We start from the raw sequence: 20,175 nt of genomic DNA, 5'->3' as shown, positions 1-20,175 counted from the left end.
TCGGAACTTAGAAAACATTCAGAAGTCTTCGGAACTTAGAAAATTTCTGACGTTTTCGGTACTTAGAAAAATTCTGGTGATTTCGGAACTTTGAAATATTCTGTTGATTTCGGTACTTTGAAAAATTCTGTTGAATTCGGTACTTAGAAAAATTCTGTTGATTTCGGTACTTAGAAAAATTCTGTCGATTTCGGTACTTAGAAAAATTCTGTTGATTTCGGTACTTAGAAAATTTCTGCCTTTTTCGGTACTTTGAAAATTTCAGACGTTTTCGGTACTTAGAAAACATTCCGACGATTTTGGTACTTAGAAAAATTCTGTTGATTTCGGTACATAGAAAAATTCTGTCGATTTCGGTACTTAGAAAAATTCTGTTGATTTTGGTACTATGAAAATTTCTGACCTTTTCGGTACTTAGAAAATATCTGACGTTTTCGGTACTTAGAAACATTCTGCCGATTTCGGTACTTAGAAAACATTCAGCAGTCTTCGGAAGTTAGAAAATTCCTGACGTTTTTGGTACTTAGAAAAATTCTGTCGATTTCGGTACTTAGAAAAATTCTGTTGATTTTGGTACTATGAAAATTTCTGACCTTTTCGGTACTTAGAAAATATCTGACGTTTTTGGTACTTAGAATAATTCTGGTGATTTCGGAACTTAGAAAAATTTTGTCGATTTCGGTACTTAGAAAAATTCTGTTGATTTCGGTACTTAGAAAATTTCTGCCTTTTTCGGTACTTTGAAAACTTCAGACGTTTTCGGTACATAGAAAACATTCCGACGATTTCGGTACTTAGAAAATTCTGACGATTTCGGTACTTGGAAAATTTCTGTTGATTTTGGTACTTAGAAAAATTCTGACGATTTCTTTACTTAGAAAAATTCCGACGATTTCGGTGCTTAGAAAATTCTGATGATTTCGGTCCTTAGAAAAATTCTGATGATTTTGGTACTTAGAAAAATTCTGATGATTTCGGTACTTAGAAAATTTCTGACCTTTTCGGTACTTGGAAAATTTCTGACCTTTACGGTACTTAGAAAAATTCTGACGATTTCGGTACATAGAAAACAATCAGAAGTTTTCGGTACTTAGATAATTTCTGACGTTTTCGTTACTTAGAAAAATTCTGACGTTTTCGGTACTTAGAAAAATTCTGGTGATTTCGGAACTTTGAAATATTCTGTTGATTTCGGTACTTTGAAAAATTCTGTTGAATTCGGTACTTAGAAAAATTCTGTTGATTTCGGTACTTAGAAAAATTCTGTCGATTTCGGTACTTAGAAAAATTCTGTTGATTTCGGTACTTAGAAAATTTCTGCCTTTTTCGGTACTTTGAAAATTTCAGACGTTTTCGGTACTTAGAAAACATTCCGACGATTTTGGTACTTAGAAAAATTCTGTTGATTTCGGTACTTAGAAAAATTCTGTCGATTTCGGTACTTAGAAAAATTCTGTTGATTTTGGTACTATGAAAATTTCTGACCTTTTCGGTACTTAGAAAATATCTGACGTTTTCGGTACTTAGAAACATTCTGCCGATTTCGGTACTTAGAAAACATTCAGTAGTCTTCGGAAGTTAGAAAATTTCTGACGTTTTTGGTACTTAGAAAAATTCTGTCGATTTCGGTACTTAGAAAAATTCTGTTGATTTTGGTACTATGAAAATTTCTGACCTTTTCGGTACTTAGAAAATATCTGACGTTTTTGGTACTTAGAAAAATTCTGGTGATTTCGGAACTTAGAAAAATTCTGTCGATTTCGGTACTTAGAAAAATTCTGTTGATTTCGGTACTTAGAAAATTTCTGCCTTTTTCGGTACTTTGAAAACTTCAGACGTTTTCGGTACATAGAAAACATTCCGACGATTTCGGTACTTAGAAAATTCTGACGATTTCGGTACTTGAAAAATTTCTGTTGATTTTGGTACTTAGAAAAATTCTGACGATTTCTTTACTTAGAAAAATTCCGACGATTTCGGTGCTTAGAAAATTCTGATGATTTCGGTACTTAGAAAAATTCTGCCTTTTTCGGTACTTTGAAAATTTCAGACGTTTTCGGTACTTAGAAAACATTCCGACGATTTCGGTGCATAGATAAATTCTGTTGATTTCGGTACTTAGAAAAATTCTGTCGATTACGGTATTTAGAAAAATTCTGTTGATTTTGGTACTTTGAAAATTTCTGACCTTTACGGTACTTAGAAAAATTCTGACGATTTCGGTACATAGAAAACAATAAGAAGTTTTCGGTACTTAGATAATTTCTGACGTTTTCGTTATTTAGAAAAATTCTGCCGATTTCGGTACTTAGAAAAATTCTGTTGATTTCGGTACTTAGAAAATTTCTGCCTTTTTCGGTACTTTGAAAATTTCAGACGTTTTCGGTACTTAGAAAACATTCCGACGATTTCGGTGCATAGATAAATTCTGTTGATTTCGGTACTTAGAAAAATTCTGTCGATTACGGTATTTAGAAAAATTCTGTTGATTTTGGTACTTTGAAAATTTCTGACCTTTTCGGTACTTAGAAACTATCTGACGTTTTCGGTACTTAAAAACATTGTGTCGATTTCGGTACTTAGAAAACATTCAGAAGTCTTCGGAACTTAGAATATTTCTGACGTTTTTGGTACTTAGAAAAATTCTGATGATTTCGGATCTTAGAAAAATTCTGTCGATTTCGGTACTTAGAAAAATTCTGTTGATTTCGGTACTTAGAAAATTTCTGCCTTTTTCGGTACTTTGAAAATTTCAGACGTTTTCGGTACATAGAAAACATTCCGACGATTTCGGTACTTAGAAAATTCTGACGAATTCGGTACTTGGAAAATTTCTGTTGATTTTGGTACTTAGAAAAATTCTGACGATTTCTTTACTTAGAAAAATTCCGACGATTTCGGTGCTTAGAAAATTCTGATGATTTCGGTACTTAGAAAAATTCTGATGATTTTGGTACTTAGAAAAATTCCGACGATTTCGGTGCTTAGAAAATTCTGATGATTTCGGTCCTTAGAAAAATTCTGATGATTTTGGTACTTAGAAAAATTCTGATGATTTCGGTACTTAGAAAATTTCTGACCTTTTCGGTACTTGGAAAATTTCTGACCGGAAAATTTCTGACCTTTACGGTACTTAGAAAAATTCTGACGATTTCGGTACATAGAAAACAATCAGAAGTTTTCGGTACTTAGATAATTTCTGACGTTTTCGTTACTTAGAAAAATTCTGCCGATTTCGGTACTTAGAAAAATTCTGTTGATTTCGGTACTTAGAAAATTTCTGCCTTTTTCGATACTTTGAAAATTTCAGACGTTTTCGGTGCTTAGAAAACATTCCGACGATTTCGGTGCGTAGATAAATTCTGTTGATTTCGGTACTTAGAAAAATTCTGTCGATTTCGGTACTTAGAAAAATTCTGTTGATTTCGGTACTTAGAAAATTTCTGCCTTTTTCGGTACTTTGAAAACTTCAGACGTTTTCGGTACATAGAAAACATTCCGACGATTTCGGTACTTAGAAAATTCTGACGATTTCGGTACTTGGAAAATTTCTGTTGATTTTGGTACTTAGAAAAATTCTGACGATTTCTTTACTTAGAAAAATTCCGACGATTTCGGTGCTTAGAAAATTCTGATGATTTCGGTACTTAGAAAAATTCTGCCTTTTTCGGTACTTTGAAAATTTCAGACGTTTTCGGTACTTAGAAAACATTCCGACGATTTCGGTGCATAGATAAATTCTGTTGATTTCGGTACTTAGAAAAATTCTGTCGATTACGGTATTTAGAAAAATTCTGTTGATTTTGGTACTTTGAAAATTTCTGACCTTTACGGTACTTAGAAAAATTCTGACGATTTCGGTACATAGAAAACAATAAGAAGTTTTCGGTACTTAGATAATTTCTGACGTTTTCGTTATTTAGAAAAATTCTGCCGATTTCGGTACTTAGAAAAATTCTGTTGATTTCGGTACTTAGAAAATTTCTGCCTTTTTCGGTACTTTGAAAATTTCAGACGTTTTCGGTACTTAGAAAACATTCCGACGATTTCGGTGCATAGATAAATTCTGTTGATTTCGGTACTTAGAAAAATTCTGTCGATTACGGTATTTAGAAAAATTCTGTTGATTTTGGTACTTTGAAAATTTCTGACCTTTTCGGTACTTAGAAACTATCTGACGTTTTCGGTACTTAAAAACATTGTGTCGATTTCGGTACTTAGAAAACATTCAGAAGTCTTCGGAACTTAGAATATTTCTGACGTTTTTGGTACTTAGAAAAATTCTGGTGATTTCGGATCTTAGAAAAATTCTGTCGATTTCGGTACTAAGAAAAATTCTGTTGATTTTGGTACTATGAAAATTTCTGACCTTTTCGGTACTTAGAAAATATCTGACGTTTTCGGTACTTAGAAACATTCTGCCGATTTCGGTACTTAGAAAACATTCAGCAGTCTTCGGAACTTAGAATATTTCTGACGTTTTTGGTACTTAGAAAAATTCTGGTGATTTCGGATCTTAGAAAATTTCTGTCGATTTCGGTACTTAGAAAAATTCTGTTGATTTCGGTACTTAGAAAATTTCTGCCTTTTTCGGTACTTTGAAAATTTCAGACGCTTTCGGTACATAGAAAACATTCCGACGATTTCGGTACTTAGAAAATTCTGACGATTTCGGTACTTGGAAAATTTCTGTTGATTTTGGTACTTAGAAAAATTCTGACGATTTCTTTACTTAGAAAAATTCCGACGATTTCGGTGCTTAGAAAATTCTGATGATTTCGGTACTTAGAAAAATTCTGATGATTTCGGTACTTAGAAAAATTCTGATGATTTCGGTACTTAGAAAATTTCTGACCTTTTCGGTACTTGGAAAATTTCTGACCTTTACGGTACTTAGAAAAATTCTGACGATTTCGGTACATAGAAAACAATAAGAAGTTTTCGGTACTTAGATAATTTCTGACGTTTTCGTTATTTAGAAAAATTCTGCCGATTTCGGTACTTAGAAAAATTCTGTTGATTTCGGTACTTAGAAAATTTCTGCCTTTTTCGGTACTTTGAAAATTTCAGACGTTTTCGGTACTTAGAAAACGTTCCGACGATTTCGGTGCATAGATAAATTCTGATGATTTCGGTACTTAGAAAAATTCTGTCGATTACGGTATTTAGAAAAATTCTGTTGATTTTGGTACTTTGAAAATTTCTGACCTTTTCGGTACTTAGAAACTATCTGACGTTTTCGGTACTTAAAAACATTCTGTCGATTTCGGTACTTAGAAAACATTCAGAAGTCTTCGGAACTTAGAATATTTCTGACGTTTTTGGTACTTAGAAAAATTCTGGTGATTTCGGATCTTAGAAAAATTCTGTCGATTTCGGTACTTAGAAAAATTCTGTTGATTTCGGTACTTAGAAAATTTCTGCCTTTTTCGGTACTTTGAAAATTTCAGACGTTTTCGGTACATAGAAAACATTCCGACGATTTCGGTACTTAGAAAATTCTGACGAATTCGGTACTTGGAAAATTTCTGTTGATTTTGGTACTTAGAAAAATTCTGACGATTTCTTTACTTAGAAAAATTCCGACGATTTCGGTGCTTAGAAAATTCTGATGATTTCGGTACTTAGAAAAATTCTGATGATTTTGGTACTTAGAAAAATTCCGACGATTTCGGTGCTTAGAAAATTCTGATGATTTCGGTCCTTAGAAAAATTCTGATGATTTTGGTACTTAGAAAAATTCTGATGATTTCGGTACTTAGAAAATTTCTGACCTTTTCGGTACTTGGAAAATTTCTGACCTTTACGGTACTTAGAAAAATTCTGACGATTTCGGTACATAGAAAACAATCAGAAGTTTTCGGTACTTAGATAATTTCTGACGTTTTCGTTACTTAGAAAAATTCTGACGTTTTCGGTACTTAGAAAAATTCTGGTGATTTCGGAACTTTGAAATATTCTGTTGATTTCGGTACTTTGAAAAATTCTGTTGAATTCGGTACTTAGAAAAATTCTGTTGATTTCGGTACTTAGAAAAATTCTGTCGATTTCGGTACTTAGAAAAATTCTGTTGATTTCGGTACTTAGAAAATTTCTGCCTTTTTCGGTACTTTGAAAATTTCAGACGTTTTCGGTACTTAGAAAACATTCCGACGATTTTGGTACTTAGAAAAATTCTGTTGATTTCGGTACTTAGAAAAATTCTGTCGATTTCGGTACTTAGAAAAATTCTGTTGATTTTGGTACTATGAAAATTTCTGACCTTTTCGGTACTTAGAAAATATCTGACGTTTTCGGTACTTAGAAACATTCTGCCGATTTCGGTACTTAGAAAACATTCAGTAGTCTTCGGAAGTTAGAAAATTTCTGACGTTTTTGGTACTTAGAAAAATTCTGTCGATTTCGGTACTTAGAAAAATTCTGTTGATTTTGGTACTATGAAAATTTCTGACCTTTTCGGTACTTAGAAAATATCTGACGTTTTTGGTACTTAGAAAAATTCTGGTGATTTCGGAACTTAGAAAAATTCTGTCGATTTCGGTACTTAGAAAAATTCTGTTGATTTCGGTACTTAGAAAATTTCTGCCTTTTTCGGTACTTTGAAAACTTCAGACGTTTTCGGTACATAGAAAACATTCCGACGATTTCGGTACTTAGAAAATTCTGACGATTTCGGTACTTGAAAAATTTCTGTTGATTTTGGTACTTAGAAAAATTCTGACGATTTCTTTACTTAGAAAAATTCCGACGATTTCGGTGCTTAGAAAATTCTGATGATTTCGGTACTTAGAAAAATTCTGCCTTTTTCGGTACTTTGAAAATTTCAGACGTTTTCGGTACTTAGAAAACATTCCGACGATTTCGGTGCATAGATAAATTCTGTTGATTTCGGTACTTAGAAAAATTCTGTCGATTACGGTATTTAGAAAAATTCTGTTGATTTTGGTACTTTGAAAATTTCTGACCTTTACGGTACTTAGAAAAATTCTGACGATTTCGGTACATAGAAAACAATAAGAAGTTTTCGGTACTTAGATAATTTCTGACGTTTTCGTTATTTAGAAAAATTCTGCCGATTTCGGTACTTAGAAAAATTCTGTTGATTTCGGTACTTAGAAAATTTCTGCCTTTTTCGGTACTTTGAAAATTTCAGACGTTTTCGGTACTTAGAAAACATTCCGACGATTTCGGTGCATAGATAAATTCTGTTGATTTCGGTACTTAGAAAAATTCTGTCGATTACGGTATTTAGAAAAATTCTGTTGATTTTGGTACTTTGAAAATTTCTGACCTTTTCGGTACTTAGAAACTATCTGACGTTTTCGGTACTTAAAAACATTGTGTCGATTTCGGTACTTAGAAAACATTCAGAAGTCTTCGGAACTTAGAATATTTCTGACGTTTTTGGTACTTAGAAAAATTCTGGTGATTTCGGATCTTAGAAAAATTCTGTCGATTTCGGTACTTAGAAAAATTCTGTTGATTTCGGTACTTAGAAAATTTCTGCCTTTTTCGGTACTTTGAAAATTTCAGACGTTTTCGGTACATAGAAAACATTCCGACGATTTCGGTACTTAGAAAATTCTGACGAATTCGGTACTTGGAAAATTTCTGTTGATTTTGGTACTTAGAAAAATTCTGACGATTTCTTTACTTAGAAAAATTCCGACGATTTCGGTGCTTAGAAAATTCTGATGATTTCGGTACTTAGAAAAATTCTGATGATTTTGGTACTTAGAAAAATTCCGACGATTTCGGTGCTTAGAAAATTCTGATGATTTCGGTCCTTAGAAAAATTCTGATGATTTTGGTACTTAGAAAAATTCTGATGATTTCGGTACTTAGAAAATTTCTGACCTTTTCGGTACTTGGAAAATTTCTGACCGGAAAATTTCTGACCTTTACGGTACTTAGAAAAATTCTGACGATTTCGGTACATAGAAAACAATCAGAAGTTTTCGGTACTTAGATAATTTCTGACGTTTTCGTTACTTAGAAAAATTCTGCCGATTTCGGTACTTAGAAAAATTCTGTTGATTTCGGTACTTAGAAAATTTCTGCCTTTTTCGATACTTTGAAAATTTCAGACGTTTTCGGTGCTTAGAAAACATTCCGACGATTTCGGTGCGTAGATAAATTCTGTTGATTTCGGTACTTAGAAAAATTCTGTCGATTTCGGTACTTAGAAAAATTCTGTTGATTTCGGTACTTAGAAAATTTCTGCCTTTTTCGGTACTTTGAAAACTTCAGACGTTTTCGGTACATAGAAAACATTCCGACGATTTCGGTACTTAGAAAATTCTGACGATTTCGGTACTTGGAAAATTTCTGTTGATTTTGGTACTTAGAAAAATTCTGACGATTTCTTTACTTAGAAAAATTCCGACGATTTCGGTGCTTAGAAAATTCTGATGATTTCGGTACTTAGAAAAATTCTGCCTTTTTCGGTACTTTGAAAATTTCAGACGTTTTCGGTACTTAGAAAACATTCCGACGATTTCGGTGCATAGATAAATTCTGTTGATTTCGGTACTTAGAAAAATTCTGTCGATTACGGTATTTAGAAAAATTCTGTTGATTTTGGTACTTTGAAAATTTCTGACCTTTACGGTACTTAGAAAAATTCTGACGATTTCGGTACATAGAAAACAATAAGAAGTTTTCGGTACTTAGATAATTTCTGACGTTTTCGTTATTTAGAAAAATTCTGCCGATTTCGGTACTTAGAAAAATTCTGTTGATTTCGGTACTTAGAAAATTTCTGCCTTTTTCGGTACTTTGAAAATTTCAGACGTTTTCGGTACTTAGAAAACATTCCGACGATTTCGGTGCATAGATAAATTCTGTTGATTTCGGTACTTAGAAAAATTCTGTCGATTACGGTATTTAGAAAAATTCTGTTGATTTTGGTACTTTGAAAATTTCTGACCTTTTCGGTACTTAGAAACTATCTGACGTTTTCGGTACTTAAAAACATTGTGTCGATTTCGGTACTTAGAAAACATTCAGAAGTCTTCGGAACTTAGAATATTTCTGACGTTTTTGGTACTTAGAAAAATTCTGGTGATTTCGGATCTTAGAAAAATTCTGTCGATTTCGGTACTAAGAAAAATTCTGTTGATTTTGGTACTATGAAAATTTCTGACCTTTTCGGTACTTAGAAAATATCTGACGTTTTCGGTACTTAGAAACATTCTGCCGATTTCGGTACTTAGAAAACATTCAGCAGTCTTCGGAACTTAGAATATTTCTGACGTTTTTGGTACTTAGAAAAATTCTGGTGATTTCGGATCTTAGAAAATTTCTGTCGATTTCGGTACTTAGAAAAATTCTGTTGATTTCGGTACTTAGAAAATTTCTGCCTTTTTCGGTACTTTGAAAATTTCAGACGCTTTCGGTACATAGAAAACATTCCGACGATTTCGGTACTTAGAAAATTCTGACGATTTCGGTACTTGGAAAATTTCTGTTGATTTTGGTACTTAGAAAAATTCTGACGATTTCTTTACTTAGAAAAATTCCGACGATTTCGGTGCTTAGAAAATTCTGATGATTTCGGTACTTAGAAAAATTCTGATGATTTCGGTACTTAGAAAAATTCTGATGATTTCGGTACTTAGAAAATTTCTGACCTTTTCGGTACTTGGAAAATTTCTGACCTTTACGGTACTTAGAAAAATTCTGACGATTTCGGTACATAGAAAACAATAAGAAGTTTTCGGTACTTAGATAATTTCTGACGTTTTCGTTATTTAGAAAAATTCTGCCGATTTCGGTACTTAGAAAAATTCTGTTGATTTCGGTACTTAGAAAATTTCTGCCTTTTTCGGTACTTTGAAAATTTCAGACGTTTTCGGTACTTAGAAAACGTTCCGACGATTTCGGTGCATAGATAAATTCTGATGATTTCGGTACTTAGAAAAATTCTGTCGATTACGGTATTTAGAAAAATTCTGTTGATTTTGGTACTTTGAAAATTTCTGACCTTTTCGGTACTTAGAAACTATCTGACGTTTTCGGTACTTAAAAACATTCTGTCGATTTCGGTACTTAGAAAACATTCAGAAGTCTTCGGAACTTAGAATATTTCTGACGTTTTTGGTACTTAGAAAAATTCTGGTGATTTCGGATCTTAGAAAAATTCTGTCGATTTCGGTACTTAGAAAAATTCTGTTGATTTCGGTACTTAGAAAATTTCTGCCTTTTTCGGTACTTTGAAAATTTCAGACGTTTTCGGTACATAGAAAACATTCCGACGATTTCGGTACTTAGAAAATTCTGACGAATTCGGTACTTGGAAAATTTCTGTTGATTTTGGTACTTAGAAAAATTCTGACGATTTCTTTACTTAGAAAAATTCCGACGATTTCGGTGCTTAGAAAATTCTGATGATTTCGGTACTTAGAAAAATTCTGATGATTTTGGTACTTAGAAAAATTCCGACGATTTCGGTGCTTAGAAAATTCTGATGATTTCGGTCCTTAGAAAAATTCTGATGATTTTGGTACTTAGAAAAATTCTGATGATTTCGGTACTTAGAAAATTTCTGACCTTTTCGGTACTTGGAAAATTTCTGACCTTTACGGTACTTAGAAAAATTCTGACGATTTCGGTACATAGAAAACAATCAGAAGTTTTCGGTACTTAGATAATTTCTGACGTTTTCGTTACTTAGAAAAATTCTGCCGATTTCGGTACTTAGAAAAATTCTGTTGATTTCGGTACTTAGAAAATTTCTGCCTTTTTCGATACTTTGAAAATTTCAGACGTTTTCGGTACTTAGAAAACATTCCGACGATTTCGGTGCATAGATAAATTCTGTTGATTTCGGTACTTATAAAAATTCTGTCGATTACGGTACTTAGAAAAATTCTGTTGATTTTGGTACTTTGAAAATTTCTGTCCTTTTCGGTATTTAGAAAATATCTGACGTTTTCGGTACTTAGAAAAATTGTGTCGATTTCGGAACTTAGAAAACATTCAGAAGTCTTCGGAACTTAGAAAATTTCTGACGTTTTCGGTACTTAGAAAAATTCTGGTGATTTCGGAACTTTGAAATATTCTGTTGATTTCGGTACTTTGAAAAATTCTGTTGAATTCGGTACTTAGAAAAATTCTGTTGATTTCGGTACTTAGAAAAATTCTGTCGATTTCGGTACTTAGAAAAATTCTGTTGATTTCGGTACTTAGAAAATTTCTGCCTTTTTCGGTACTTTGAAAATTTCAGACGTTTTCGGTACTTAGAAAACATTCCGACGATTTTGGTACTTAGAAAAATTCTGTTGATTTCGGTACATAGAAAAATTCTGTCGATTTCGGTACTTAGAAAAATTCTGTTGATTTTGGTACTATGAAAATTTCTGACCTTTTCGGTACTTAGAAAATATCTGACGTTTTCGGTACTTAGAAACATTCTGCCGATTTCGGTACTTAGAAAACATTCAGCAGTCTTCGGAAGTTAGAAAATTCCTGACGTTTTTGGTACTTAGAAAAATTCTGTCGATTTCGGTACTTAGAAAAATTCTGTTGATTTTGGTACTATGAAAATTTCTGACCTTTTCGGTACTTAGAAAATATCTGACGTTTTTGGTACTTAGAAAAATTCTGGTGATTTCGGAACTTAGAAAAATTTTGTCGATTTCGGTACTTAGAAAAATTCTGTTGATTTCGGTACTTAGAAAATTTCTGCCTTTTTCGGTACTTTGAAAACTTCAGACGTTTTCGGTACATAGAAAACATTCCGACGATTTCGGTACTTAGAAAATTCTGACGATTTCGGTACTTGGAAAATTTCTGTTGATTTTGGTACTTAGAAAAATTCTGACGATTTCTTTACTTAGAAAAATTCCGACGATTTCGGTGCTTAGAAAATTCTGATGATTTCGGTACTTAGAAAAATTCTGCCTTTTTCGGTACTTTGAAAATTTCAGACGTTTTCGGTACTTAGAAAACATTCCGACGATTTCGGTGCATAGATAAATTCTGTTGATTTCGGTACTTAGAAAAATTCTGTCGATTACGGTATTTAGAAAAATTCTGTTGATTTTGGTACTTTGAAAATTTCTGACCTTTACGGTACTTAGAAAAATTCTGACGATTTCGGTACATAGAAAACAATAAGAAGTTTTCGGTACTTAGATAATTTCTGACGTTTTCGTTATTTAGAAAAATTCTGCCGATTTCGGTACTTAGAAAAATTCTGTTGATTTCGGTACTTAGAAAATTTCTGCCTTTTTCGGTACTTTGAAAATTTCAGACGTTTTCGGTACTTAGAAAACATTCCGACGATTTCGGTGCATAGATAAATTCTGTTGATTTCGGTACTTAGAAAAATTCTGTCGATTACGGTATTTAGAAAAATTCTGTTGATTTTGGTACTTTGAAAATTTCTGACCTTTTCGGTACTTAGAAACTATCTGACGTTTTCGGTACTTAAAAACATTGTGTCGATTTCGGTACTTAGAAAACATTCAGAAGTCTTCGGAACTTAGAATATTTCTGACGTTTTTGGTACTTAGAAAAATTCTGGTGATTTCGGATCTTAGAAAAATTCTGTCGATTTCGGTACTTAGAAAAATTCTGTTGATTTCGGTACTTAGAAAATTTCTGCCTTTTTCGGTACTTTGAAAATTTCAGACGTTTTCGGTACATAGAAAACATTCCGACGATTTCGGTGCTTAGAAAATTCTGATGATTTCGGTACTTAGAAAAATTCTGATGATTTTGGTACTTAGAAAAATTCCGACGATTTCGGTGCTTAGAAAATTCTGATGATTTCGGTCCTTAGAAAAATTCTGATGATTTTGGTACTTAGAAAAATTCTGATGATTTCGGTACTTAGAAAATTTCTGACCTTTTCGGTACTTGGAAAATTTCTGACCGGAAAATTTCTGACCTTTACGGTACTTAGAAAAATTCTGACGATTTCGGTACATAGAAAACAATCAGAAGTTTTCGGTACTTAGATAATTTCTGACGTTTTCGTTACTTAGAAAAATTCTGCCGATTTCGGTACTTAGAAAAATTCTGTTGATTTCGGTACTTAGAAAATTTCTGCCTTTTTCGATACTTTGAAAATTTCAGACGTTTTCGGTGCTTAGAAAACATTCCGACGATTTCGGTGCGTAGATAAATTCTGTTGATTTCGGTACTTAGAAAAATTCTGTCGATTACGGTACTTAGAAAAATTCTGTTGATTTTGGTACTTTGAAAATTTCTGTCCTTTTCGGTATTTAGAAAATATCTGACGTTTTCGGTACTTAGAAAAATTGTGTCGATTTCGGAACTTAGAAAACATTCAGAAGTCTTCGGAACTTAGAAAATTTCTGACGTTTTCGGTACTTAGAAAAATTCTGGTGATTTCGGAACTTTGAAATATTCTGTTGATTTCGGTACTTTGAAAAATTCTGTTGAATTCGGTACTTAGAAAAATTCTGATGATTTCGGTACTTAGAAAAATTCTGTCGATTTCGGTACTTAGAAAAATTCTGTTGATTTTGGTACTATGAAAATTTCTGACCTTTTCGGTACTTAGAAAATATCTGACGTTTTCGGTACTTAGAAACATTCTGCCGATTTCGGTACTTAGAAAACATTCAGCAGTCTTCGGAACTTAGAAAATTTCTGACGTTTTTGGTACTTAGAAAAATTCTGTCGATTTCGGTACTTAGAAAAATTCTGTTGATTTTGGTACTATGAAAATTTCTGACCTTTTCGGTACTTAGAAAATATCTGACGTTTTTGGTACTTAGAAAAATTCTGGTGATTTCGGAACTTAGAAAAATTCTGTCGATTTCGGTACTTAGAAAAATTCTGTTGATTTCGGTACTTAGAAAATTTCTGCCTTTTTCGGTACTTTGAAAATATCTGACGTTTTCGGTACTTAGAAACATTCTGCCGATTTCGGTACTTAGAAAACATTCAGCAGTCTTCGGAACTTAGAAAATTTCTGACGTTTTTGGTACTTAGAAAAATTCTGTCGATTTCGGTACTTAGAAAAATTCTGTTGATTTTGGTACTATGAAAATTTCTGACCTTTTCGGTACTTAGAAAATATCTGACGTTTTTGGTACTTAGAAAAATTCTGGTGATTTCGGTACTTAGAAAACATTCCGACGATTTCGGTGCATAGATAAATTCTGTTGAATTCGGTACTTAGAAAAATTCTGTTGATTTCGGTACTTAGAAAAATTCTGTCGATTTCGGTACTTAGAAAAATTCTGTTGATTTCGGTACTTAGAAAATTTCTGCCTTTTTCGGTACTTTGAAAATTTCAGACGTTTTCGGTACTTAGAAAACATTCCGACGATTTTGGTACTTAGAAAAATTCTGTTGATTTCGGTACTTAGAAAAATTCTGTCGATTTCGGTACTTAGAAAAATTCTGTTGATTTTGGTACTATGAAAATTTCTGACCTTTTCGGTACTTAGAAAATATCTGACGTTTTCGGTACTTAGAAACATTCTGCCGATTTCGGTACTTAGAAAACATTCAGCAGTCTTCGGAACTTAGAAAATTTCTGACGTTTTTGGTACTTAGAAAAATTCTGTCGATTTCGGTACTTAGAAAAATTTTGTTGATTTTGGTACTATGAAAATTTCTGACCTTTTCGGTACTTAGAAAATATCTGACGTTTTTGGTACTTAGAAAAATTCTGGTGATTTCGGTACTTAGAAAACATTCCGACGATTTCGGTGCATAGATAAATTCTGTTGATTTCGGTACTTAGAAAAATTCTGTCGATTACGGTATTTAGAAAAATTCTGTTGATTTTGGTACTTTGAAAATTTCTGACCTTTACGGTACTTAGAAAAATTCTGACGATTTCGGTACATAGAAAACAATAAGAAGTTTTCGGTACTTAGATAATTTCTGACGTTTTCGTTATTTAGAAAAATTCTGCCGATTTCGGTACTTAGAAAAATTCTGTTGATTTCGGTACTTAGAAAATTTCTGCCTTTTTCGGTACTTTGAAAATTTCAGACGTTTTCGGTACTTAGAAAACATTCCGACGATTTCGGTGCATAGATAAATTCTGTTGATTTCGGTACTTAGAAAAATTCTGTCGATTACGGTATTTAGAAAAATTCTGTTGATTTTGGTACTTTGAAAATTTCTGACCTTTTCGGTACTTAGAAACTATCTGACGTTTTCGGTACTTAAAAACATTGTGTCGATTTCGGTACTTAGAAAACATTCAGAAGTCTTCGGAACTTAGAATATTTCTGACGTTTTTGGTACTTAGAAAAATTCTGGTGATTTCGGATCTTAGAAAAATTCTGTCGATTTCGGTACTTAGAAAAATTCTGTTGATTTCGGTACTTAGAAAATTTCTGCCTTTTTCGGTACTTTGAAAATTTCAGACGTTTTCGGTACATAGAAAACATTCCGACGATTTCGGTACTTAGAAAATTCTGACGAATTCGGTACTTGGAAAATTTCTGTTGATTTTGGTACTTAGAAAAATTCTGACGATTTCTTTACTTAGAAAAATTCCGACGATTTCGGTGCTTAGAAAATTCTGATGATTTCGGTACTTAGAAAAATTCTGATGATTTTGGTACTTAGAAAAATTCCGACGATTTCGGTGCTTAGAAAATTCTGATGATTTCGGTCCTTAGAAAAATTCTGATGATTTTGGTACTTAGAAAAATTCTGATGATTTCGGTACTTAGAAAATTTCTGACCTTTTCGGTACTTGGAAAATTTCTGACCGGAAAATTTCTGACCTTTACGGTACTTAGAAAAATTCTGACGATTTCGGTACATAGAAAACAATCAGAAGTTTTCGGTACTTAGATAATTTCTGACGTTTTCGTTACTTAGAAAAATTCTGCCGATTTCGGTACTTAGAAAAATTCTGTTGATTTCGGTACTTAGAAAATTTCTGCCTTTTTCGATACTTTGAAAATTTCAGACGTTTTCGGTGCTTAGAAAACATTCCGACGATTTCGGTGCGTAGATAAATTCTGTTGATTTCGGTACTTAGAAAAATTCTGTCGATTTCGGTACTTAGAAAAATTCTGTTGATTTCGGTACTTAGAAAATTTCTGCCTTTTTCGGTACTTTGAAAACTTCAGACGTTTTCGGTACATAGAAAACATTCCGACGATTTCGGTACTTAGAAAATTCTGACGATTTCGGTACTTGGAAAATTTCTGTTGATTTTGGTACTTAGAAAAATTCTGACGATTTCTTTACTTAGAAAAATTCCGACGATTTCGGTGCTTAGAAAATTCTGATGATTTCGGTACTTAGAAAAATTCTGCCTTTTTCGGTACTTTGAAAATTTCAGACGTTTTCGGTACTTAGAAAACATTCCGACGATTTCGGTGCATAGATAAATTCTGTTGATTTCGGTACTTAGAAAAATTCTGTCGATTACGGTATTTAGAAAAATTCTGTTGATTTTGGTACTTTGAAAATTTCTGACCTTTACGGTACTTAGAAAAATTCTGACGATTTCGGTACATAGAAAACAATAAGAAGTTTTCGGTACTTAGATAATTTCTGACGTTTTCGTTATTTAGAAAAATTCTGCCGATTTCGGTACTTAGAAAAATTCTGTTGATTTCGGTACTTAGAAAATTTCTGCCTTTTTCGGTACTTTGAAAATTTCAGACGTTTTCGGTACTTAGAAAACATTCCGACGATTTCGGTGCATAGATAAATTCTGTTGATTTCGGTACTTAGAAAAATTCTGTCGATTACGGTATTTAGAAAAATTCTGTTGATTTTGGTACTTTGAAAATTTCTGACCTTTTCGGTACTTAGAAACTATCTGACGTTTTCGGTACTTAAAAACATTGTGTCGATTTCGGTACTTAGAAAACATTCAGAAGTCTTCGGAACTTAGAATATTTCTGACGTTTTTGGTACTTAGAAAAATTCTGGTGATTTCGGATCTTAGAAAAATTCTGTCGATTTCGGTACTAAGAAAAATTCTGTTGATTTTGGTACTATGAAAATTTCTGACCTTTTCGGTACTTAGAAAATATCTGACGTTTTCGGTACTTAGAAACATTCTGCCGATTTCGGTACTTAGAAAACATTCAGCAGTCTTCGGAACTTAGAATATTTCTGACGTTTTTGGTACTTAGAAAAATTCTGGTGATTTCGGATCTTAGAAAATTTCTGTCGATTTCGGTACTTAGAAAAATTCTGTTGATTTCGGTACTTAGAAAATTTCTGCCTTTTTCGGTACTTTGAAAATTTCAGACGCTTTCGGTACATAGAAAACATTCCGACGATTTCGGTACTTAGAAAATTCTGACGATTTCGGTACTTGGAAAATTTCTGTTGATTTTGGTACTTAGAAAAATTCTGACGATTTCTTTACTTAGAAAAATTCCGACGATTTCGGTGCTTAGAAAATTCTGATGATTTCGGTACTTAGAAAAATTCTGATGATTTCGGTACTTAGAAAAATTCTGATGATTTCGGTACTTAGAAAATTTCTGACCTTTTCGGTACTTGGAAAATTTCTGACCTTTACGGTACTTAGAAAAATTCTGACGATTTCGGTACATAGAAAACAATAAGAAGTTTTCGGTACTTAGATAATTTCTGACGTTTTCGTTATTTAGAAAAATTCTGCCGATTTCGGTACTTAGAAAAATTCTGTTGATTTCGGTACTTAGAAAATTTCTGCCTTTTTCGGTACTTTGAAAATTTCAGACGTTTTCGGTACTTAGAAAACGTTCCGACGATTTCGGTGCATAGATAAATTCTGATGATTTCGGTACTTAGAAAAATTCTGTCGATTACGGTATTTAGAAAAATTCTGTTGATTTTGGTACTTTGAAAATTTCTGACCTTTTCGGTACTTAGAAACTATCTGACGTTTTCGGTACCTAAAAACATTCTGTCGATTTCGGTACTTAGAAAACATTCAGAAGTCTTCGGAACTTAGAATATTTCTGACGTTTTTGGTACTTAGAAAAATTCTGGTGATTTCGGATCTTAGAAAAATTCTGTCGATTTCGGTACTTAGAAAAATTCTGTTGATTTCGGTACTTAGAAAATTTCTGCCTTTTTCGGTACTTTGAAAATTTCAGACGTTTTCGGTACATAGAAAACATTCCGACGATTTCGGTACTTAGAAAATTCTGACGAATTCGGTACTTGGAAAATTTCTGTTGATTTTGGTACTTAGAAAAATTCTGACGATTTCTTTACTTAGAAAAATTCCGACGATTTCGGTGCTTAGAAAATTCTGATGATTTCGGTACTTAGAAAAATTCTGATGATTTTGGTACTTAGAAAAATTCCGACGATTTCGGTGCTTAGAAAATTCTGATGATTTCGGTCCTTAGAAAAATTCTGATGATTTTGGTACTTAGAAAAATTCTGATGATTTCGGTACTTAGAAAATTTCTGACCTTTTCGGTACTTGGAAAATTTCTGACCTTTACGGTACTTAGAAAAATTCTGACGATTTCGGTACATAGAAAACAATCAGAAGTTTTCGGTACTTAGATAATTTCTGACGTTTTCGTTACTTAGAAAAATTCTGCCGATTTCGGTACTTAGAAAAATTCTGTTGATTTCGGTACTTAGAAAATTTCTGCCTTTTTCGATACTTTGAAAATTTCAGACGTTTTCGGTACTTAGAAAACATTCCGACGATTTCGGTGCATAGATAAATTCTGTTGATTTCGGTACTTATAAAAATTCTGTCGATTACGGTACTTAGAAAAATTCTGTTGATTTTGGTACTTTGAAAATTTCTGTCCTTTTCGGTATTTAGAAAATATCTGACGTTTTCGGTACTTAGAAAAATTGTGTCGATTTCGGAACTTAGAAAACATTCAGAAGTCTTCGGAACTTAGAAAATTTCTGACGTTTTCGGTACTTAGAAAAATTCTGGTGATTTCGGAACTTTGAAATATTCTGTTGATTTCGGTACTTTGAAAAATTCTGTTGAATTCGGTACTTAGAAAAATTCTGTTGATTTCGGTACTTAGAAAAATTCTGTCGATTTCGGTACTTAGAAAAATTCTGTTGATTTCGGTACTTAGAAAATTTCTGCCTTTTTCGGTACTTTGAAAATTTCAGACGTTTTCGGTACTTAGAAAACATTCCGACGATTTTGGTACTTAGAAAAATTCTGTTGATTTCGGTACATAGAAAAATTCTGTCGATTTCGGTACTTAGAAAAATTCTGTTGATTTTGGTACTATGAAAATTTCTGACCTTTTCGGTACTTAGAAAATATCTGACGTTTTCGGTACTTAGAAACATTCTGCCGATTTCGGTACTTAGAAAACATTCAGCAGTCTTCGGAAGTTAGAAAATTCCTGACGTTTTTGGTACTTAGAAAAATTCTGTCGATTTCGGTACTTAGAAAAATTCTGTTGATTTTGGTACTATGAAAATTTCTGACCTTTTCGGTACTTAGAAAATATCTGACGTTTTTGGTACTTAGAAAAATTCTGGTGATTTCGGAACTTAGAAAAATTTTGTCGATTTCGGTACTTAGAAAAATTCTGTTGATTTCGGTACTTAGAAAATTTCTGCCTTTTTCGGTACTTTGAAAACTTCAGACGTTTTCGGTACATAGAAAACATTCCGACGATTTCGGTACTTAGAAAATTCTGACGATTTCGGTACTTGGAAAATTTCTGTTGATTTTGGTACTTAGAAAAATTCTGACGATTTCTTTACTTAGAAAAATTCCGACGATTTCGGTGCTTAGAAAATTCTGATGATTTCGGTACTTAGAAAAATTCTGCCTTTTTCGGTACTTTGAAAATTTCAGACGTTTTCGGTACTTAGAAAACATTCCGACGATTTCGGTGCATAGATAAATTCTGTTGATTTCGGTACTTAGAAAAATTCTGTCGATTACGGTATTTAGAAAAATTCTGTTGATTTTGGTACTTTGAAAATTTCTGACCTTTACGGTACTTAGAAAAATTCTGACGATTTCGGTACATAGAAAACAATAAGAAGTTTTCGGTACTTAGATAATTTCTGACGTTTTCGTTATTTAGAAAAATTCTGCCGATTTCGGTACTTAGAAAAATTCTGTTGATTTCGGTACTTAGAAAATTTCTGCCTTTTTCGGTACTTTGAAAATTTCAGACGTTTTCGGTACTTAGAAAACATTCCGACGATTTCGGTGCATAGATAAATTCTGTTGATTTCGGTACTTAGAAAAATTCTGTCGATTAC

This window comes from Parasteatoda tepidariorum, chromosome 1 (assembly GCF_982258835.1).
Source record: "Parasteatoda tepidariorum strain Cologne lab strain chromosome 1, Ptep-v5.0, whole genome shotgun sequence".
In the NCBI taxonomy this organism is placed as follows: domain Eukaryota; kingdom Metazoa; phylum Arthropoda; class Arachnida; order Araneae; family Theridiidae; genus Parasteatoda; species Parasteatoda tepidariorum.
Note: the sequence above shows the minus strand (reverse complement) of the source record.